Raw genomic sequence first — 24,863 nt, forward strand, 5'->3', positions numbered from 1 at the left:
CAGTATAATTGGAAAAAGTGGTGAACTTATTGCCACTAGTAAGCAGAGTAGAGGTAACTTGTTTCAGTTGAATGCCAAGATAAGTTAGTGTCTGACGGTGAAGTTTGATGATAGTTGGATATGGCATAGGAGACTTTATCATATGAACTTTGATAATATTGTAAAGGCTAGTAAGAGCAAGGCAGTAAGAGGATTGCCTTTGCTGAACAAACTGAAGAAATCTTTGTGTAGAGAATGTCAACTTGGGAAGATGTCTTCCTCAACTTTCAAAGGTAACTCTTTTTCAGCAGAAAACTTACTTGGTCTTGTGCATACTGATTTGTGTGGTTCTATGAAAACTAAAAGTATTCGGGGAGATAGGGATTTAATGATTCTTACTGATGACTACTTAGGAATGATGTGGGTCACATTCTTGAAAGACAAGTCCAAGGCGTTTGGAAAGTTCAAAGCCTTTAGAGCATTAGTAGAGAATGAAAGTGGTCAAAAGATAAAATGCCTAAGAACTGATCAAGGAGGTGAATTCACTTCTAATGAATTCAACAAGTACTATGAAGATAGCAGTATCAAGAGGTAGTTATCTGCCCCAAGGACACCACAACAGAATGGCAGAGTAGAAAGGAATGACATGACTGTAGTTGAAGTGGCTAGAACAATGCTGATCCAAGGAAAGCTTGCTCACATTTTTTGGAGAGAAGCGGTGAGCACTACAGTCTATACTATGAACCGGGTACTCATCAAGAATGGTAGAGTTAAAACCCCTTATTAGTATTGGACTGGGAAAACTCCCACTGTGAGTTATTTTAAAGTGTTTGGTGGTAAATGTTACATCAAGAGAGGTGAGCACTTGAGAAAGTTTGATGCTAAATGTGATGAAGGAATATTTATGGGATATTCCACTAAGAGAAAAGCTCTCAAGTGCTACAACAATAGAACACAAATTTTTTTTGAGAGTATCAATGTTAGGGTTGATGAATCCCCTAAGGAACTCGAGGAAACTTGCAACGAGGAAGTGGGAGATGAACTGGGTATAGCCTTCTTGGAATCGATTAAGAAATAAACAAGTAAACATCTTATTGTTCCTATACTGGTAGAAGCTACAATAGGTGAAGAAGAAGAGGTAAGTGAAGAAGAAGAGGAAAAACTAGCAGAACCAGCTAGAGTCATTCCTAGGTATGTGAAACTACATCATGATCTGAAGAAAATCATAGGAGATAAAGATGCAGGGATACTCACAAGAAGAAAGGTGAAAGAAAAATCTTGCATTATTTCTAAATTGGAGCCCAAGACTTCCAGAGAAGCAATTATAGATGAAGACTAGATTAAGGCAATGGAAGAGAAGCTAGACCAAATAAAAATAAGTGCAACATGGTCCTTGGTACCCAGACCAGAACACAAGAATGTCATAGGTACCAAATAGGTCTTCAGGAATAAGATAAATGAAGAAGGCATAGTTGTGAGGAACATGGCAAGACTTGTATGCAAAGGATATGCTTAGGAAGAGGGAGAAGACTATGGAGAAACCTTTTCTCCCATGGCTAGACTGGAAGGTGTCCGAATGCTACTTGCATTTGCAGCATTCAAGGGATTTAAGGTTTATCAGATGGATGTGAAGTTTGCGTTCTTGAATGGAATCCTAGAAGAGGAAGTGTATATTGAGCAACCGAATGGGTTTGCCTTATCAGAAGATAGAACCATGGTGTGTAGATTACACAAAGCCCTGTATGGATTGAAACAAGCTCCTAGGGAATGGTATGAATAGTTACACTCTCATCTTGTGAAGGTAGGATTTCAGAGAACAAGTGAGAATAGAAACATCTACCTAAAATCTGAAGGTGATCAAATTTTGATCTCTAAAGTATTTGTAGTTGACATAATCTTTGGAGGAGATGATAAAATGAGTCATGCTTTTGCAGATGAAATGAAGAAAGAGTTTGAGATGTCTCTGATTGGAGAGATAAAGTTCTTCATTGGTTTACAAATTCAACAAATGAAAGAGGGTATCTTTATTACCTAGTCGAGGTATGTCAAAGAGGTATTGAAGACCTTTAGCATGGAGGAGAGCAAACTAGTTGGTACACCGATGGTGACTGGCTATAAACTGACTAAGGAAGATGATTCAACATTGGTGTATGAGGAGTATCGGTCAATGATCGGTAAGCTACACTATGTGGTGAACAACAGACCAGATATTGCTCATGCAGTGGGCATAGTAGCTCATTTTCAGAAAAGTCCAAGAGAATCCCACTTGGTAGTTGTCAAGAGGATTCTTAGATATCTGAAAGGAATAGTTGATTATAGATTATGGTATCCATATAATGGTGACTTTAATTTCAAAGTATATACCAATGCCAATTGGGCAAGTGATGTAGATGACCGGTGGAGCATTCTTTCTTGGTGGAAGACTACTCTCCTAGACAAGCAAGAAGTAGAGATGTACTTGTTAGGATTCCCAAAGATACTGAGAGGGGGGGTGAATTAGTATCCAATCGGTATATGGATTTACTTGACTTAAAACATGAAAAGCATATTAAAACTATGTACCGGTAAACCATAAATAATGCAGCAAATAAGAATAATAACAACAACATGAGAAGCACACCTTAACACAACATTTTAATGAGGAAACCCGATGTGGGAAAAACCTCGATGGGATTTGTGATCCACAATATTTTCTTACTGGCCAATAAGGGAATATTACTCTTACAATAGGGGCCTGCACATGCAGGAAGGCCAAGTGCTTAGAGCTCACTGCTCAATTACAAAAGAAGTCACACTGACTTACAAAATTGGATTATACTAATCCAATGTCTTGTACTGCTTTAGATTAGCATCTACTATGCTAGATTCAATACCGGTTTGAGCTCTGCTACATACATAAACCCTTAACCTTTAATTCGCATATTAGGTTTGCTACCTTCTATTCATATTTCACATCCTATCTCATTACAAAAATGATCTACAATGATCTCATACATATATGAGTCATATTACAATCTGCCATGTCGGCTTAAAAAAGATTTTACAATTAATTACAAAATATAAATACACAAAATTCCTGTCGGCCAAGGTGTCAGTATTCTTCCTTTTCACTGTCGGTGTTCTGTGTGCCGGTGTAGAGTTTGCTGGTGCCGGTACCTGCTAGTATCATATGATTGCAAGGTTGCCATCAATGACAATACCTTCAATCACCTACAATTTCTAATTGGAGTGTACATTTGCCAATAGTACTTATCAGTCTACACCTGAAGCAGAATATGTGGCAGCATTTATGAAGTGCACTCAAGCAATCTAGATGAAACATGTATTGGAAGGTTTCAAAGTACCTATATATGAACCAGTGAGTATATTTTGTGACAATACTAATGTAAGCAATATTTCCAAGAATTCGGTATTGCATGCTAGAACTAAGCACATTGAGCTCAAGTTTCATTTCTTGAGAGAGAAGGTTCAGAATAAGGAGGATGTACTCAAACATGTTTCTAGTAAGGAGCAGCTAGTAGATATATTCACTAAGCCCTTACCAAAGACTACATTTACCTATTTGAGAGGTGAATTAGGGGTTTTGACCCTTCATGAAGTCAACTAAAGTTGTGTGCTCTACATCAGTCAGGTACTACAATGTCAAATATTTCAGGATTGATGTGTTAAAGGATGCTACTCCATAGGGGGAGCAGCATAGTGGAGAATGGAAGCTTGTGGCTCCACTTTGGCATTGTTGTCAAAGGGGGAGAAGATATTTGATGTATGGGGAGAAGATATCTGATGATGCAGAATATATTGGTCTATGATGTTTACAGTTACAAAGCTACACTAAGTATTTCCATCAATGCTAAAGAGGGAGATTGTTGGCATATGATGAACCAACATGGTGATATGATGATAATGTATGTTGTCATTGATGTGAATAAGTGCAAGTGAAATGGTATGTAGATTGGAAGAAGTTGGTGAATTGGTGTTGGGGTTTCACTGAGTGTGACTACCGGTTGGTAGTATCAGCTCTACGGTTTCCAGTTTGGCAATCTCGCTTGTGCGATACAACCGATGACATTCTGTGACGAGTTAGCTAAGAGATGAAGATGAGATCATGATGCCACGTTAGCTTTGCACACATGAAGGATTTCCTTGAGGATCTTGCATTTGAAGATTGATTGCATTAAATTTCTATCTTAGGAATGAACATTCTTCTTAGTAGTATGAGAAGAAAGCATCATGTGTTAATAATTTCTATGTACGATGAAGAATGGACGATGTAGATTGTCTTATGATCTATTTGAAATTGTATTTCTCTATGCAAAGTGTTTGGACTGTCAGGATTAGACTGCTTGTATTGTAAACCTAAAATGCTTAGGGTTTAGGGTTTATGCTATCGACCTAATTGTTGTCTATAAGGTTGATGATGCTTGTTATTGTAAGTTGTTGGCAAATGTTGTGTGTGTATCCAAGTGATGAGATACTTGCCAGACCAGTAAGAGAAAACTACAGAGTGTGATTACAGAGTAGAGGAACTGAAAATGATTTGTTTTAGCATATAGTGTTGTTATCATATCAAAAGTTTATCTATTGTCTTCTAACCATTTAAAAAGAAGGAAAATCCATTTGTTGGGTAGCTTTAATAGGCTTACTATAAATCCTCTAACCAGGTGACTCAAGTTCATTTAGTTCTTTAAATCCTCTAGCAAGGTAGCCTTTAACAAGGTTTCAACCTTTAACAGGGTATATAGCCATCCCTTAACCGGGTGATCTTTAATTGGATTGGTTCCTAGCATAACCTTATTGTAAAGTCTTTAACTGGACTAGGCTCCTAACAGAGTGAGCTTCAAAAGAGTTTGAAAACAAGCTTGTGGGTATTCATCCCCACTGTGGTTTTTCCCATTTCGGTTTCCACGTGAAAAATTTGTGTGTCATGAGTTGTGCATTTTTCATGTGATGATTAAGTATTCTTTATTTAAGTGATTATGCATGCAGAGCTAATGGTTATGGTGTTGTTGACATACCACATGCATATGTTTATGGGTGAAGTAGTTATCAAGTATTAAATGTATTTGATGTGTTCAGACTTACTGGTCTATATTGTCTGAAGTCTTACTGTGTTTAACTGGTATTTCCATGGTTAAGTTCAGTGATGAAGACAACCGGTTAGTGTTGTTTTAGCTTGATAAGTTGTTGTAAAGTTTTTGTTTGTACTGATTCAGCCCCCCCTCTCAGTACCATTTAGGGTATTTGTTGTTCATCATTATTCATCACCTTCAAAGGTCATTGGAGAATAATTTTTATAGATAGAGATTTAGGAGTCATGTAATTAGGATTTGGAGGACATTTTTTGTATTTCAATTGTAATAATCCCATGGTAACCTATGTAAATGCATGTGGATCCAATGGGTCCTAATATAATTTTCTTGTGGAAGGCTTGCGATCAAGTAAGAACTTTTTTTTGATTAATAAAATTTCATATTTTTTGTTTTTCATTTAGTTTTGTGTTCAATTATACTAGAAAGATGGACAGTCCATTTTAGACCCTTCATCCTTCACTACATCGTGTCCTATAGCTTGAGACTTTGGATCCTAGATCAAAATTCTCTTAAGATCAAACTCTCCAAATTTAAAGAGTATCATATGTTGTCAATTGAGACTCATTAGATTCATATTTTTTCATTTATGGCAACATGGCAACATTGTTACTTGGCAACAAGATTCATAAGGAAGATTACACCAACATATGCCAACATCAGGAGGCATTCATTAGCAGATACCGGTATTGGAGAATCTAGGGTTACGCCAGCATCAAAATTGGCATCTTGCACTTCAGTGAATCCAACATCAACCTTGGACCCTATTGGGCCCATATACAAATTTCCATTCTATATGCACCCCTATTTCTAGTCATGCTGGTCTAGTTCATTGGTCGAAGGCTTGTCTAAATTTTGCTCTTGTTTTTCGATCCTCATTAGTCTTCATTGCTTTGAACTTGAACTTGAACCTTTTTGGTTCAAGGTTCAAAGTTCAATGAGCGTGGTTTTGAGCATCCTTTCCTCCTGTGTAGCTTTCAGCTTTGCTAGCCTTACTTGCATTTTGTATTCTTTGAACCTTGAACTTGAATCATTTTGGTTCAAGGTTCAAGTTCAACATTTGTCCTGTTAATGTTTTTTTTTGTGGTGCTTGTACAAGGTTCTAAGTAATATGTTCAGGTTCTTTGGAAGGCATGTGACTTGCCACATGGTGATGGTGCAAGTTTTTAGAACTCGATTGACGACTGTCAAAGGAAAGAATATTCTTTTTCCATTGATTTGAAATCCACCATTTATGGCAAGTATGTGTGAAAATCGGCAATGTCAGAAGAGAAGTGACTTAATGGTTAAGGCAAACCACAACATAATCATTTCAAAGTAACTTCACATGAACAAGGAGCAATGAGGGCAGTTTTAGTAATGATGGGTAAGATTTTTTCTGCATTAAAACTGAGTAGTCATCTCATCAGAAGTATTATTTTTCGTGGGAAGATTTTGGGGAAGAAGTTTCCAGAGCGGGAAAATTAGGCAGCGATAAGGGTGTACAAAGAGAAAAGGAAGGTATGTTCAACAATTTCCTAAATTGTTGTAGTTTGTTTTAAAAGATCTGGGTATTCTTTAGCTGCTTGTTTTGTGTTCAATTTCTTCCTTCACCTGGGGTTAATTTTGGAAAAACCATGAACTAGAAGATGAGGCCTATTTTACCCAAATTGGTGAGCCTGTCTTCCCTTGTAAGCTCTTTACTAGAATTGGGAGACATAGCCCTGGTTCAGCTAGATTTAGAGGTCTTTTTGGGGAGAATTAAAAATTCAACCACAGACATGATGAAAGATGTGGCTCAGAGCAGTTTATTGGAAGCCGCTACTTTCCCCACTACTGCTCCTTGTCCAGAATTAGTCTTAGAGTGTATGAATAATTATGACAAGGGCAATAGGTGCATAAGAAAAAATGATGGTGAATTTTTGTTGTCTATTGACAGACAGATGGTAATGGTAGCTATGGGTATCCCGCACCGGGAACCCTATGAAGACTGGACCATTGGTAAATCATACGGGATCTTCTCTGAGAAGAAGCAGTATTATAGAATAGTGATTGCCCAAAATTGGCTAATAAAATTCCAAAAGGGAGGCTCAAGGTTACCGAGACCCGTAACTTGTGAACACTTAATCCCAGTAATCCGAGATGTGGTCACACTACTAAGCAAGGTAAAAGGTAATTCTCATTCTTTTTACTAGGAAGATTGGATGTATTTCTTCATCCAAGTTACTCTGGATAAAAATTAGTTTATTGATTGGGGAACTATTATCGCAGAGAGATTACATGAGGGTCTGAGTAACTATCTTGAAATGTCCAATTTTTATATGTCATCCTATCTGATATACATGCTTGCTTGTGTCAAAAAGTGGTCCGGGTTGTCACACGTAAAATGGGTTCAAAGTATGAGAATTTATGAGTATCATCCTAGTTTAACCTTGAAAGGGCATGTTAATGATTACCTCCATTGGAATGATGTTTTTGCTGGAAGGCTAACTTTTGAGTTACAGGGAAATTTGCATAGAATAATGTCTATGGAAGCAGTTGAACTTGTCAATGTATATGGTTGTTTCTTCATATAGTTCAGCCATTTCACTTATTTAAGAGTCGGAGGATTTAAGGGTGAGCCCTTTAGGCTTCCGAGGTACGTCTTAGACTCTTGCATATTGATTGAAGTATCTAGATAGCTCGCTTACATGGCCAAAGATTATGGCAAAGACTCCAACACAAGCGGGATTTTTCCCATTGATTTAGGACATTATAGCTGCAAATCAGTTTCTGATGCATTGAACCTAGAGCTCAAATTTAAAAAGTTTCATTTGAAGTCTTTTGTAAAGAGAGATAACTTTGATAGTAGGTGTTTCATTCCTCAGTATGTAAAGAAAGCAGTGTCTGATCAACATGTTTCTCAGTTGGAAGATTATTGGGAGGGTTGTCAAGATGAATTTGAAGTACGGAGGAGGAGTTGGTCAAGGCTAACTTTGAAGCAAATTCATGATATGAAGTTACCTATGGATACTACAGGTGTCACTAGTGATGATGAGGATACACTTGACTCTAAGTTTATGAGACGGGTTCATAATGAACCTCTTCTGGAAGTAGTTTGGAACAAGAAGATGAGTGAAAGTGTTCAAACGTGCACTTTTGGTGTAATCCGGAGGACAGAAAATTGTTTGAGGGGTCATCATTCCCACCTAGAGCGACCCACTAGCCCAAGAAGCAAAAGTGGGAAGAGGAATACTGTGAATAAAATTTCTACTAGCACTAACATTCCTGTTTCTGATGCAGGGAAAGTACAGGGAAAGATTAAGGAGGAGAAATCTAGCATTGGGGTCGAATTTCCTGTTGTTGGTCGAGTAACCAGATCAAGATCCAAGAAGGGTTTCAAACCATCAACTTCTCACCTCATTCTAGATTTGGATCCAGAAGAAACACTGAGCAAAATGACATCCCCTATCTCAGAAGCTGACAAGCTTTCAATTGACATTGATACCATTTTTTAGGATTCAGGAACACTTGAGATTCAGTCTCATGTAGGTCATACCACTCCCCCATCCTCAACAGGGTTTCCATCCATGCCCTCAAAAGAGTTAACCCTAGCACCAAAATGGCTAAATGACTCCATCTCTAGAAAAAGGAATGTAGTTCCAATTTCAGTATCAATGGAGGACGTTGGAAGAAAATGCCTAGGAAGGTCTGTGAAGCCTAGAAAGTTAAAAATAGAGTCAATGATTGACTTTGATGAAAATACGAAGCACTGGACTATGGATATCGCTAGACCCGAGCCTAACAAAGATGTTGCTACGGCCTCAAAAGTGGATTATGCTATGGAACAGATAGATTTGGGAGTCAGAACCAAAACTGTGGATGTAAAACACCTGGAGACTTCTACCAAATGAATCATCTCCCATACCTGGAAGGATGAAAGGGACAAGGCTGAGTTGAAACAAAGTTTTACACAAATGGCTCAATATATCCATGCCTTGCAAAATAGCCTGTTGTCATTATCACAACATTTAGGACCTTTTAGTCCAAAGTCACCTAGCGATCAGAAATTCCTAGATGAAGTTCAACGGAACAGGATGATCGCCGAGGTTTTCTCAAAATGGCTCACCATAATCATGTGCCAGGAAACCAATTACATAACCGACTTGGTTCAAATTTTTAAGGATGCCAATGAGGTCACCAAAACCTTAGACACTGACTTAGTCTCATGGCAAAAAGAAAAGTCTAAATGGACTATGATTTCAAAGCAGATGAGGGATATCCAATGTTATGGGCTAATGAACTTTCTTGCTGAGAACCAAGTGTCTGGCCTGAATGAAGATGTCATGTTCATTTGCAAAGAAAGTATCGAATGGTGCAATCAGATTATTGAGTAGGGTTATAATGAATCAACTAGCCTATACGGTGAATTAACAGCCCTGAGGACAACCATGCAGAAGGACTTGCAGTGTGTGGATGTTCAATTACTTAAGGAAGGCAGTAAAACTATGGAGGACACCATGGAAATGATTAACCAATTCAACAGTCACATCAGGTAGATTAAAATAGAGAAAACCCTGTCTGTGAAAGATTTTACATGGATATATAAGGTGGAATCAATGCTCACCATGTGCCTCGATCATCTGGATTCCCACAGGGATAAAGTGCAAATGGTAAAGAGGAAGAAGGAGATTTGGAAGCAGAGGGTTATTCATATCAGTTTGCCGCACGTAATGGTGATCCAGGAGTTTTCAAAGGTACATCAAGAATGGATCATGACCAAGGTGGTGATGGTGTCTATCCAAGACACTAATCCAAGTGATAACACCGAAATAGAGTAGTCTGCATGACTAGCACTGCTGGCAGTTGCTTGCCAGCAGGTCTAGTTATTTTCTTTAAAATTCAGTTATTGTAGTTAGGGTTAATTTCTATTAACTCTTATGAGTCAATTTTACTTTGGTTAAAAACTATTGGGTCTCGAGACCTATAAGTATCTAGTGTAATGACTTTGTCGAGGTTGGCTAAGTTTTTGAAAAGACTAGGTTTAAAATTAGCTAGATACATTTTATGTATGAAGAAAGTGGAGGAACATCTGTGAATGTGAATCTTTTTAACAGCTATTTTCAATTTCACATCTGTGTGTTTGATTTCAAATTTGATTTCTGTGCAAGTCTATTTTGAAGAAAGAGCTATTATACTTTTTATATATGTAGAAGGTTTTTAGCTAGATTCATTTTGGAAGTCTTTTCATTTTGTTTTAGCGATCATATGAAGTCTGTTGGCTTTATATAAAAAATTATATATGGATCAGTACCTACATTCATTTTGTATTGACTGGTGTATGCAATTGCCTTTAAGTTCTTTTTGGTGAAAAATATTCCATTGATTGTATGTAATTTGGAGCCGAATGAACATTAACTAGAGGGAGCTATACCTAAATTCAGAGGTTAATCAATTAAATAGTTTTCCAACTGTTTGGTAGGAGAAATTGTCTTTTTTTCTGTGTTACACACTGATGTTATTTAATTACATAATGAAAGACAAATTTGATTACCAATAGACCCAAAGGAAGTTTTATTTGTAAAATCATTTTATAATTATTGTATAAAGACGACATTGTATATCTTTTGTAATACATTGCAAGTAGACATAAGGCTTATTGTTTGTAAGGGTATATAGGTCAGTCTGCTAGGTCATTTTGTAAATAGTGATATAAGAGAATAATAGAAGAGTTGTATGATGTGAAGAATATGTATGAAGATCATTTGTATATGAATTTTCTATCATACAATGATCTGTAGATAGTTTGGAAAGCATTCTTGGAGGAGAAGAGATACCGGTAAAAGTATTCAGGGTTTATGAACTGGTACTGAGAAGAACTATAATCAGAACTCTTTTTGGAATAGCAAATGCATTTTTTGAGTTCATTATTATTGTTTTATTTCAGGAAAAGCTTGTAGTTGGTGAGGTTCTTTTTATGATGAGCAGTGTGCTTTAGGCAGTGTGTCTTCCTGCATGTGTAGGACCCCATTTTATGTAATATCCTTTCATATGGCCAATGAACTTATATTGTGGGTTACAAATCCCACTGTGGTTTTTTCTCTTTGAGTTTTTCCACATATAAATTCTGTGTGTTATGGTTTATTTGCTTGAAGTTATATGTTTCTTCATATACCAGTTTATATGTGTATGTTATAAAAGGTAAAATTATATCTTACCTTCAGAACATTGATTCACCCCCCCCTCAGTGTTCTTGGACCCCAACAATTGGTATCAGATCCTAGTTCCTCAGAAGAAGTTTAATAGCTTGAGGAAGATCTTGAAACAAAAATCATTGAACATGGCTATGAAGAAGCAACTTGAGATGGCTCTTGAGGATTATGATGCTAAAAGGATGAAGAATTTCAAATTGCAAGATGAATTTAATTCTGATAATGAATTTATTATTGTCCTAAAAGAAATGTTATCATCAGCTCAAGCCAAGAGAAAGGAACTTTTGCAAAACTACGATGATGAAGAGAAAAATGCACTTAAGGAACAATGTCAAAAACTGAGTCAAGCAAACATTTTCATGAAGAATGAAATGCAAGACCTGACTATGAGGTTATCAAAAGATATTAAGGATAGAAAGAAGGAAAATCTTGTTATATCTCTGAAGAACAAATTTGATGAATGTGAAAGATTGACTCATGAGAATAATCCATTGAGAACTGATTTGGCACACTCTCGGAATAACGAACAAGAACTTGAGAGGAAAATAACAACTTTGAGAAATGATATGACTACTGCAAGTGAGTATAAAGAAAAATTTAGGATTAGTACTGCACAGTTGGATGACTTATTGAAAGGACAAAGGCAGAATGATGATTCTAGAGGACTTGGATTTGTACAAGGTGAAAGCTCTGGTACTACAAATGAAGATCAGAGAACTAGTATGCAGAACTCATCAGACCAGAGGAAATCGATAAGGCAATCTAATGCTTATAAATTTAGTGGTAGATGCTTTGTTTGTAATAAATTTGGGCATATGGCTAAACAATGTAGAAATAGAGAAAATCAAAACTACAAATATGTTCCCAATCCATGCACAAATTGCAAGAAATATGGTCATAGATCAAAAGATTATAGAATGAATGTCAAATGTTATGCAAGTGGAAATTTCGGTCATTTGGCCAATCAATGTAGTTCAAGGAATGACACTAGATATGTTAAAGTAATTCAAAAGAACAATGTTACATATTATCCATGCAACAAAATAGGTCATATTGTTAAGTACTGTAGAAACAAGACTCAACCGATTAGCAATAATAAAGAAAATGATGAAGGAAAGAAGAAGGTAGATGAAATACAACAATATCACACCAAGAGATGGGTTAGAAAGTCTAAAGAATCAAATGGAGATGGATCTACATTGATAGAACAGAGCATTCCTACACCGACAAGAAATTCCACAAGTAACTGAGGCATACGCCTTAGGGGTTGAAAAATCTATTGCAAATCTTGCATATTCCCCAGAGGAGATCTGAAAGAGATCTAGAGAGTTGTCTTAAACATTGATGAAGGATTACCCGGTATAAGATTGTGAAAGTGACATCTGGTACAGTACATCATAAAGCATTTATGACTGTGAAGGATTAGGGTTTTCTTGCTGATAAAAGGAGAAAGTGAACTCATTTTCAATCACCTATCATTCAAGAAATCTAGAGTGAAGCAAAGGTGAATTTCAGTTGATTAAGAGTGAGCAAAATCATTCTGAAAGGGTTTCCAACAATCATTAGAGAAGGAATCAAAATCTTAACACCAACGATCATTTTTCAACTATTTCTTCAAAATGGCATCTGGATCATTTACTCCTACTTTCATTACAAATCCTACCATTGTTGAAGTTAAGGATAGGTTGAGACTCATTTTTAAGGAAGTTCCCTAGATAGTTAAGAAAGAAGACTTTGTCGGTGCATTCTCTAAGGTTCCCAATGGCGTGATGTATGTTGAAGATGTAAGGGCATATATTCACCTCACCTTGGACGATCTAGGTACAAAAGAGATTAAGGTCATGTATCAATCTTTGATACTAGGAGACTCTGGAACAATCAAGTCAAAATATAAGATCATCGAAGATCTAGGGTTAACTAGTATTCTGTACATACCGAAATTCAAAGATGAGGTGATCAAATGAGTTCATATGGCTGGATCAGCCCTACATGATCACAAAGGAATCAATTCAACTAGTCACTGACTTACCCAAAGTCAAACAAGAACTTGGCAAGAAGATCACTGTTGTGGTTGAGAAGCTCATCGATGCAACCCATGATGGAAGATCTATGAGAGTCAGCACCATCAAGGAATTAGATGTGAACTTTTTTAGCATGATAATCGACTATAATGTAACTCAATCTAGTCGACTAAACTCTGTTGGTAGTTCCCGCATCCATGCTTCTTATCAGATGTTAAAGAATAATGAGAAGTATGATTTATGTGAATGGTTGAGAAGTGAGTTAATGATAAATCTTGGAAATATTAAGAGTGTTAAGAAAGGAACTTTTAGGTAAAAAAATCTCATTGTTTGTTTAATGCTTTACTTCATGAATGAGCTACCTAGTCTAGGGAAGAAGAGTTGGGCTCATGACATGTGAGTAGGTATGCAAATCAAGGAAGCAATCACCAGTCTTGGTATTGGAAGGGATGAAAAGATTTGGGGCTATTTCAAAACAATCCAGGAAAATATGAAACAAAGGGAAAAAATATCAAGCACATTGTGGAGAAGTACTCCACTGACATCTGTTTTATGGTGAAAACTGATGAAACTCTTATGGAGGTAGTAGAACCTAGGATCATATGGGTCACTAAGCTTGGATATGAAGTGGATGATAGCATTTTTGAACTTTATGCAAAAATTTTGCTTGAAGCTCCATTTGATGATAAGACAGAACACTTTGGTACCTCTGAAGAAAAGGCTCTTGAAGTCAAGATTGGCTTCAACAAGAAAAGAAGAGAGAAGAAAATAGATAAGATGTCTGCATATATACAAGATGTAATCCATAAGATAGACACTCAAGTGGCTTCTGGATCCAAACCAACAATGGTTAGTGCTCAAGAGGCAAAGAGGCTTGAAACTTTCATTTCTTTTTTCACTTCTAAATCTGATCCAGAGGATAATGAACCTCTAGCATTCAGAAGAGTACAAAGAAATAGTGTTGACCAGCCTTTGATAGAAGAGAAGAAGGTGGAGACAAGGAGGAAGCTTGTGAGAAAAGTGACAAAACCAACTGCACCACCACCTTCGACAGAGAAACCCATTCAGAAGAGAAAACCAGTCACATCCACTCTGACAACCCATAGCAAGAAGAAGAAGAATGATGATGATACTAAATCTAGTAAGGATACAATAACCTATGTTGAATTGATTGATGAAGTAACCAAGGATGGGATGTTGAAAAATGTATCCATTTATTATGAAGGTTTAGAGGATAATGAGAAAAATGAGATTGAAGAGGCAATTTTGTTATACATGGATATATATAAGAAAGCCTTAGTAGAAATTTTGAAGGAAATTTCTCTATCACTGTACAATAAACTAGATGCTAGAAGACTTGATGCAATCAAGAGGGATAGAGAAATTAAGGAAGTAGAACTTATGGGTATGTGTGGTTCAATAAACAATAAGGAATTGAAACGATGCATTGATGTTGCAAACATAACAATTTTTAGTAGCAAACCTTGACAAATAAGCCTAATGATGGGTAGAGTAAATGAGGTAGTAAATGAGACCAAAGATGGTTGGACCAAACTCTTCCAAAAGAATCCTGATTTTCTCAACTCCCAAGAATAATTTGTAAAAGCAACAACTTCCACCATCCCGGACAAATCTAAAGGGAAAGTTATTTTGGATAGTTCAACTCCAATTTAGAATAAACTGATAGTAACTATAAGTATACAGACACCACTGGCAGTAAAGGAGAGTGTATAGTCAATACCAACAAAAACAACTATATAGGTTACTGACAATATTATGGATAATACTCCACTAGCAGTAATACATACTGCACCAAGTGGCGAAGCCACCGATGCTAAGGAGGATAAGGCAAAGGGAACTAATACTATACCGGCGACAGTTAATATTGATTCCATGGAAAAGGTTTTGGCAAATGACACTTCTCAAGTTGAGAAGAAATCAATCACTGAGATGAGTCCCACTGAGTTAATGATGATGGCTAGTTAGAAACTAATAAAGGAGGGATCGGTAGATAAAGGAATAATAGATCACTCAATCATAGTTTTGTATAGACTAATTCTTGATTGTAAGATTGAAAATGAAGCAAGCCCTCCTGACAAGCTTAAGGCATTAATTGAGCATATATCTAAAAACATAACTATCTTGGATGCAGCTAGAAGTATGTTATCAGAAGCAAATCTACCACATGTGTATTGGAGAGAGGCAATAAGCACAACGATCTATACATTCAACAAAGTTCACATCAAAGGTGAAATTGGTAAGACCCCTCATGAACTATGATTTGGTATTACTCCTACTCTTAAATATTTCAGAATATTTGGAAGTAAATGCTATATTAGAAGAGATGAGTATATTGGAAAGTTTGATCCTAGAAGTGACGAAGGAATATTTCTTGGTTATTCATCTAAGAGCAAGGCATATAGATGTTTTAACAAAAGATTGCAAAAAATTGTTGAGAGTACAAATGTGAAGATTGATGACCAATTCAGAGAAACTTCAAGGTATATAGACTCTGAACTGGCAACAGAAATACTGGCAAATGAACCTAGATTGAACCCATCGGTATAGAATGAAGATCCAGTTACACTGGTATCATCTAAAAATTCCACTGTAACTGAGGAACAACAACAAACAAAGACACCTCGGTATGTAAGACTGAACCACTCTAAAGATCAGAGAATTGGAAACAAGTATAAAGGTGTTATGACAAGAGGAAGACTGGAAAATCAAGAGATATGTCTTATTTCTCAAATTGAAACATCATCAATTAATGAGGCATGTGAGGATAAACACTGTATTAAAGCTATGGAAGAAGAATTAGAGCAAATTGAGAAGAATAACACATGGACATTAGTTCCCTGGCCTAAAGACAAATATGTGATTGGAACAAAATGGGTATTCATAAACAAACTTAATGAAGATGGTAAGGTAATCAGAAATAAAGTAAGACTAGTGTGTAAGGGATATTCTCAAAAAGAAGGAATTGATTATAATGAAACCTTTGCACTGGTAGCTAGAATTGAGGCAGTTAGATTATTCTTGGCTTTTGCAGCACACAAAAACTACAAAGTATATCAAATGGATATTAAATGTGCATTTCTGAATGGGGATCTTGAAGAAGAAGTTTACATTGAACAACCTGATGGATTTTCTTTGACAGATAACAAAGATATGGTTTGTAGGTTAAGAAAAGCTTTGTATGGATTGAAGCAAGCTCCAAGAGCTTGGTATGCAAGATTGGATAAGTATCTTTTGAAGATTCGATTTTCTAAAGGTAATGCTAATAGCAACTTATACTACAAAGTGACTAATGATGGCATCTTGGTTATAGAAGTTTTTATTTATGACATAATCTTTGGAGGAGAAGATGGATTATGTAAAGACTTTTCTATTGAAATGCAACAAGAATTTGAAATGTCTATGATTGGAGAAATAAAATTCTTTTTAGGATTGCAGATTTCATAGACTGATAAAGGTATATTCCTGAGTCAATCCAAGTACTTGAAGGATTTACTAAAGAAATTTGGGATGGAGAACTCTAAACTGGTAAGCACACCTATGACTACAAATGACAAATTATCACTAAGGGAAGAATCTACACCTATTAATCTGACTAGGTACAAATCTGTGATAGGAGGTTTACTGTATTTGACATAAACCGGACCTGATATCATGAATGCAGTATGTATTGTTTCAAGATTTTAGAGTAATCCTAGAGAAAATCATGAATCAGCAGTAAAAAGGATTTTCCGGTACTTACAAGGTACTACAAATCTTAGCTTATGGTATCCTAGAGATGAAAACTTTGAATTATGTGCATACATAGATGCAAATTGGGCAAGAGATGTGGATGATAGAAAAAGAACCACTGGCAAAGCATTTTTTATTGGAAGCGGATTAATTTCTTGGTTGAGTAAGAAACAAAGTCGTACATCTTTATCAACATCAGAATCAGAATATGTTGCAGCAGCAACTAACTATACACAGGTATTATGGCTTAAGAAAATGTTGAAGGACATCAAGGTAAGGAACCCATAACTATCTATTGTGATAACACTGCAGCAATTGATTTATCTAAAAATCCGGTATTACATTCTAAAACTAAACATGTTTCTATCAAACTGAATTTTCTAAAAGAGAATGTTGAAGCAAAATAAGTAAAACTGGTTTATGTGAATACTAAACAATAGATTGCACATATTTTCTCTAAACCTCTGCCTAAGGAGACCTTTGAAAATATCAGAGACCAGCTTGGGGTCATACCCCCACCAGTTGAGACTTAGACAGTTGATGTTTATCATCAACCGATAGAATTAACAGAGAAATCTTTTACTCCAGCTTTGATGAGGAAGCTACTTCTCAGGAGGAGTAGTTGGTATACTGAATTGGTTGGTATTTTATATGGATTTTGTATTAGCTTTGGCATTTCATGTCAAACGGGGAGAGATTGATATGGAAAAACACATTATCTCTTGGGGAGAGATTATTCATTTGGGGAGAGATTGTTATTTTGGGAGAAACTGATTACACTATGTATCTATATTTTGATTTCTGGTTATGATCTCTTTTTGGGAGATTGTTGGTTTTTGCTATTTGGCATTTCTATTTTGGCACTTTGATGGTTTTTCCATCTTGTGTTGCCATTAATGCCAAAGGGGGAGACTATTTCTATTTTGGTTATGTTGATATGGTTTTGTCATTGATGTCAACACCTATTAATACTTATCAACTCTGGCACTTTGGAGAATCGGCAATGTTCACTAGGAAACAAGTGACTTATGCATAGTCACCGATATCTAGTACACTAGCAAGGTATGATGTTCACCAGCACTTAGAATGGCATGGAAAACACCTAGTTATGTCGAAGACATTGTTTGGACACTTTTTCTTGGAGATTTATTCATTAGCATATTTGTCTTTGCATATTTGTTGTTACCGACAAATAGGTCCAGGTCATACACCAATAGGTTTATCTTTTCTAGATCAGCATGGTACACTATGGAGATGTTTTATTATTGTTGTAAATGCATCAAGCCAACATGTCAAATCAATTATTGCATCGAATATTGTTTTATTTGTAAATTGATTTTATTGTAATATCCTTTAGAGCCGACCTACTAAAATTGGTCTTAGGTTATGATATAAATGTAAGATCTTGTTTGTAAGATCAAATGTGGAATGCGAAAGAAGAAGTAATTTGGTATATGCAAAAATAAGTAGAGCTATACACGCAGACATCATTTGAAGGTGAAGCAAGGTTTTTGTGAAGACAATAAGAACTACACCGGTACTGAATCTAGCATAGAAAGATGCTATTTTGAGTAGTACATCCTTATTGGATTTAATCATCCAGTTGTAGTTAGTGTGACTCTTATTCTGTGATTGAGCAGTGAGCTCAAGGTGCTTGGCCTTTCTACATGTGCAGACCCCATTTGTATACACATACTATCTGCAGTAGTATCATATGATTGTGGGTAAGTTTTCCGACCATGGTTTTTCCCCTTACAAGGTTTCCATGTACAAATATTGGTGTTATATGTTGTGGATGTCATTGTCTTTATCTTTCATGCATTAATCCTTACCGGTATTGCAATTAACTGATAAAACTGTCTACCGGCATAAAAGACTGGTTTATAGGTATTAAGCATTAAAGTTGGTTAAGTTGTTTTTGGTTTGAATTTATTTGACATCTGATTCACCCCTCCTCCCCCTGTCTTTAGGACCTAACACAATAGGCACTTGAGAGATTTACTATGGCTAAGAGAGCCACTTTTGATCAAATTATTGAAACAAAGAAAAAGAAAATTGAAGGAAAATTGATTCTTATGGAAAATTGTTTGAAACAATGTACAAATATCTATAGGGCCAATATTGTAAATTCTTTTGATGGATTAACCTCACTAACAACATCTGTTGATGGACAAATTTTGTCCTTGGAGAACCAATTTTTTTCTTTTGAAAAGGAAAGAGACAAGATCATTCAGAGAGAAAGGAGTCTTATAAGATTGGTGAGTCCTAGATTGGATTCACTCGGTTTACATAAGAGGGAATGTATGGATATGATTGCTAAGCCCACACTGGAAGAAGTCAAAGAGAAGGAAACATTTACACACTTACTAAATGGACTTGTATCCATATCTCATACCTTCAAAACCAGCTGGGATACATATTTATAATTGCTAGATAAGGCTCACCTGAAAATTTTGAAATTGGTCAAGCTCTGGTAAAGTAATCTGTATTCATTAATTATTTCAAATTATTTCATCGGTCTTTGGCATTGATGCCAAAGGGGGAGTTTATATAATGTGAAAAATATCAGATAGAAAATATGGGAAGGATATTAGGAAGGAGTGTATTTCTCAAGGGGAGCATACTTCAACTTGAACCGACAAGAAATCTATTTTTCACATGAGTGTTGCCATTAATGCCAAAGGGGGAGATTGTTGGAAATTGACACTCATTGGATTCATATGTTGTCATTGATGGAAACATGGAAACATGGTTACTTGGCAACAAGATTCATAAGGAATATTACACTGGCATACACCACCACTAGGAGGCATTCACCGGTAGATACCAACATTAGAGAATCTAGGGTTACACCAGCCCTGGCATCCCACACATCAGTGAAGCTGATGTTAGCCTTGGACCTGAAGGAATTTTTATTTGTAAAATCATTTTGTAATTATTGTATAAAGCCGACATTGTATATCTTTTGTAATACATTGCAAGCTGACATAAGGTTATTGTTTGTAAGCATATATAGGTCAGTATGCTAGGTCATTTTGTAAAGAGTGATATAAGAGAATAATAGCGGAACTATATCATGAGAAGAATATGTATGATGATCATTTTTATATGAATGTTATATCATGCAATGATTTGTAGATAGTTTCGAAAGCATTCTTGGAGGAGAAGAGATACTGGTAGAAGTATTCAGGGTTTATGAACTGGTATAGAGCAGAATTATAACCAGAACTCTTTTTGGCATAGTAGATGCATTTTGTGAGTTCATTATTATTGTTTTATTTCAGCAAAAGCTTTTAGTCAGTGAGACTCTTTTTGTTATGAGTAGTGTGCTCTAGGCAGTGTGCCTTCCTGCATGTGCAAGCCCCCATTTTATGTAATATCCTTTCATATTGCTAGTGAACTGATATTATGGGTCACAAATCCCACCGTGGTTATTCCTCTTTGAGGTTTTCCACATATAAATTCAGTGTGTTATGGTGTTCATTTATGTGGATGGTTTGTTTGCTTCAAGTTATGTGTTTCTTCATTTACCGGTTTATATGTGTATGTTATAAAAGGGTAAAATCATATCTTACTTGCAGAACATTGATTCACTCCCCCCTCTCATTGTTGTTGGACCCCAACATCAGATAGGTGAGTGAATTGACATAGTCTAATGGTTTTTTCTTGTTTAAAATCTATAACTCTAGGTGTTAGTTTTCACTTTAAAAATCTATAACTTTTAGCAATCAGATCTATTACTTATAGATAGAAAAGAGAGTAAAAGTGTTGGGATATATAGGGGATTTCCTAAATCAAACCTCGGGTAGGAATAAACCTTCACTACAATAATTATGATTAGAAAAGAGACCTTACCCTTGGCAAGGAAGAAGTTGAAAGAAATGATACCTTTTGTTATGATCTCACTTTCCTTAAAGTTTCATAAAAGTTTGTTGTTTCTTGATAGGAGTAAATGCATTCATTCATTCATGAAGCAACACATAAAGTTGATCATGGATGCTAACTTGAATGCTTGACTTCAAACCTCTCCTCTATTTCCTTGTAGATGCATGATTCAAAGTGATTAAATTGAAATGATAGGAGTGCTTACTTGTATTAAGATCTCCAAATGATGGGGTGGAAGTTGTATTTATATATAAATTCACACATTTTATATTTAAATTTTAAGGAAATTTGATATTAGGGAGCACTTTCCCACTCACCATTCTCCCATTCATTGGAGGTTCATTTTTTTTTTGTAAAAAGGCTAGACTAGGGTGCTAGGTACCATAATCTAGGAGAAATAGGGTGCTAGGAGATAGTCCTAGAATTTTGAGCCAAATTTAAGGTCAGTGTCTCTTAGGAATACATTGGGAATCCATATTTGGCCATAGGATGAGCACAATTAGTTAGAAATTAGGGGCATGAGTGAATACCACCAAAGTGAGCACAAAATGAGAGTGAATTGTATAAGGATGCAGTTTACAACACTAAATTTAGCCTCCACTTTAGAAAAATTATGACCTTACACTCATACTCTTGGTAAAGTAAAAGATAGCATAAAAAAAAAATTACCAAGAAATTAAAGATCCAAGCTAGCACCAATCCCCAGGACTTAGGATCTTAGTAGTCTAAAATATCAAGATAAAAGGACCAACATGATCAACATAAGTTACACATACACTTGCAACATGCAATATATCTAGTTCTAGTAAGGTATATTCTCTAGGAGCCATAAGAAAATAAGAATGAAATCTTGGTCTATTAAGGGCTGCTTACTAATAGTCATGTTAGAGGAGAGTCAAATAGGTATACCAAGGTGTGTTATGCTAGTTGAATCTTACAAATGATTACAAAACAAAATATATGTTTGCTAGATTAATCTTAAACAAAAAAGTGACTACAAAATGTTTACTGTATCATGGACCAAATAAAAATGTTACAAAATAAAAGCTATATTTGCTAAGTAATCCAAAAATTTGACTATGAAATAGGTGTTGTAGTGTGCACAAAAGATATCATGGTTTTTCATAAAAGTGTACAAACCAAACTTCATGGTGTGTGAACAAAGTGTAACATATAGTGGAGTTTATGATAACACATTAAAGTAATTTATTATGCCTTAATGGAAATAATTGATTTAAGGTAGCATACATGCATCCATAAGACAAAAAATGTCACAACAATGAGATGCCTCCAAATAGGAAAATCAAATAAATAATTCATAAGACATGAAAAGAGGACCTAAGGGATCCATTTATATCAGGTATACGACCAATTTTTCTTTTACCTTTTTCCTTTTGGTACACCTTAGCAAAAGATTTATCCATTTTATGTCTCTCCCTTTCCTCTTTCTTTTATTTTTCAACAAAAAATATGTCCCATTTGTCTGCAGTTTCATTAGCAATTTCTTTTACTCTCCTAGCCATTAAGCTAACCTGCTAGTGTCCACTCACAAAAGCTGACCAGCTTGCTTCAAAAATCAATTCATCAATTTCCTTTTTAGAATTTATAGGGTGCACTGCCAATAATGCTTCAACTTTTACCTTTTTATCTAATTCCATCATTGACATTCTCTTAGCTTCTAATCTTAGATATAATTCATTTGGAAGATCATCCACAACTTAAAAAAAAACCTTCTTATAGATGCCTAAATCCAAAATAATACTAGCCTCTATTGTGTCCTTGTCAGAATCATTAATGAATGATATAATTTGTTTACATTACAAAGATTACCATCTTGTGTTATCTCATTTACCAGTTCCTCTGGTGTAAGGGTATCCAGTGTTTTAGTTTGTTCATTCTTAGGAGTTAGCTTCTTCTTAGGCTCTCTTATAGCCTGATGCTTCTTCCTAAATGTCCTTGCCTTTTTAGGAGAAGGAGAAGTTACTTGTGAGGGTTTTCTCTTCTTCCTCTTTGCTCTCTTGAACTCAGCTTCTTTTCCACTGTCTATATCCAAAGAAGTGACAACCGGTGAAACATGAGCTACCGGTTTCAATCCTTCCAGTTCACTAGCAGATATACCACTCAAGTTCATTACATTTTCCTTAACCTCCTTAGCCATCTTGGATGCATCTCTAATAAATTTATCTCTTCTTTTTCTTTTCTTCTGCATCAAAACAACACTCTTAATGGTCTCAGCATTACCAAAAATTTCTTCAGATGGTTCCTTAGGTGCATCAAGAAGTGTTTTAGCATATGCTTCAAGAATATTTAGATCAACTTCATAACCCATTTTTGTTATCCAAATTGTTCTAGGAGTAGCAACTTCCATCCATGTTTCATCATGTTTGATTACAAAACAAATTTCCTTATCATACTTATTTATAATGCTTTGTGGTATCCTTTCTCTAGCTCTCATCTTAGTTTGGAATTTTTTGAAGTAATCTGATATAATGTTATCACTGTTAGAGCCCATATCGGTGACAACATCCATGATTTGTTTGCCTACCAGGATGTCATATCCAAAGTCCTTATGACCAATACCGAGTATCTCTTTGGTGAAGTAAAGCATCAAATACACAAGTAGGTTGCCAAAATAGAATGTCCCCTTCTTGTCACCCTTAATCTTTTTCAGGTAATCAATCAATTCATCCTTAAGCCATTCTTATATATCAATCCTAGCATTGCTCTTGACCATCTCATATACACTATGAATACATAAGCTGGAAAGAGAGTTTAATCTATTTGCATGAGTTACTCTATAGCCAAGTACCATACTCACATATCTCACATTTGCATCAGTAATGTCATTAACCTTAAGAGATCTGTTATCATATGTGGATCTGGTTAGGTCCATAACACCCTTTTTAGGAATCTTCTTTGTTTTGTTGGGCCTACTACTGATTGAGGGTAAACCAGTAACTACCTTGATTGTTTCCTTTGAGATTTTAAAAACAAAGTCTAGCCACATAAACTCTCCATGAACTCTTCTCAGTACAAGATGAACTACCTCCTTCAGAAATTTAGGTATGTTTAGACTTTCAACAAATCCTACGTCTCCTACAATCTTGTGCTCCAATTTAACCAAACCTTGTTCATCAGTAATAACATCATTGTACATGTTATTTAAATCATCAGTCCCTAAATTTTCTATGTTGCAGTGAATGTAAATCCTCAGGTCTTCGGCAAAAGCGACTCCCTTCGAAATTTTCAAAACAAACCTGATAGAATCATCTTGCTTGGCAATTTTAGGGATTATTTTAAATACGGGTCTAGGGAGCTTAATGTTTTCTACCACAATAGGGTTTGGAATAAACTTAGGTGCAAAAGATGAAGATGCCATTTTGAAATATTAATACCTCTTGCTTGAAATCTTGAATGCCTGAAAAACACTTTGCTGTTTTGTCTTAGGATGCCTTTTCTCGATTTCGTGCCCTTTGAATGCTTGAAATCTTGGTGGTTTTAAATGAGGGTTTTCCAATGCTTTATAACCAAAAATTTCTTCAAAACCGCATTAAATGCTTGTCGGTTAAGTGAAATCTTAACATATCTGCCGATAAAGAAGAAATGTGTCTTCTTACCATCAATCAAGGGTAAAATGCATTATTTTCAACTTTCTGCCATACCCCCTAAGGATTATTCCTCAGTTAGATGAAGAATATCCTACCAGTGGAGGGTTACTCTATTCTACCAATGCAAAGATAGATTCATCAACTCTTCAATCTCTCTTCTTAATCCATTGTTTTAAAAATTCTTGCTTTATTTCATTTACCTTTTCTTTTCCCTTCTCATTAGATCCTTTACTGTTCGCCGGTATAGTCTTGATTCTACAAAATTTTGCAATATGCCCAATCTTGTTACATGTATAAAAAGTACATTATTCCTTTGAATAACTTTTCCATATCCTTGACCGGTTTTTGTTATGCATTGATTAG

The sequence above is a fragment of the Cryptomeria japonica genome, chromosome 10 (genome assembly GCF_030272615.1).
Source record: "Cryptomeria japonica chromosome 10, Sugi_1.0, whole genome shotgun sequence".
Lineage (NCBI taxonomy): Eukaryota > Viridiplantae > Streptophyta > Pinopsida > Cupressales > Cupressaceae > Cryptomeria > Cryptomeria japonica.